Source organism: Arachis ipaensis, chromosome B09, assembly GCF_000816755.2.
Source record: "Arachis ipaensis cultivar K30076 chromosome B09, Araip1.1, whole genome shotgun sequence".
NCBI lineage: Eukaryota > Viridiplantae > Streptophyta > Magnoliopsida > Fabales > Fabaceae > Arachis > Arachis ipaensis.
Window position 1 is genome coordinate 21395437 of NC_029793.2, and position 211 is coordinate 21395647.

Consider the following 211-nt stretch of genomic DNA (forward strand, 5'->3'; position numbering starts at 1 on the left):
AAATAGTTTTGGCATCTCACTTTATCCATTGAAGGTCAGAGTGATTGGCATCTATAGGAACTCAGAATTCAGATAGTGTTATTGATTCTCTTAGTTCAGTGTGATGATTCTTGAACACAGCTTCTTTATGAGTCTTGGCCTTGGCCCTAAGCACTTTGTTTTCCAGTATTACTACCGGATACATAAATGCCACAGACACATAACACATAAC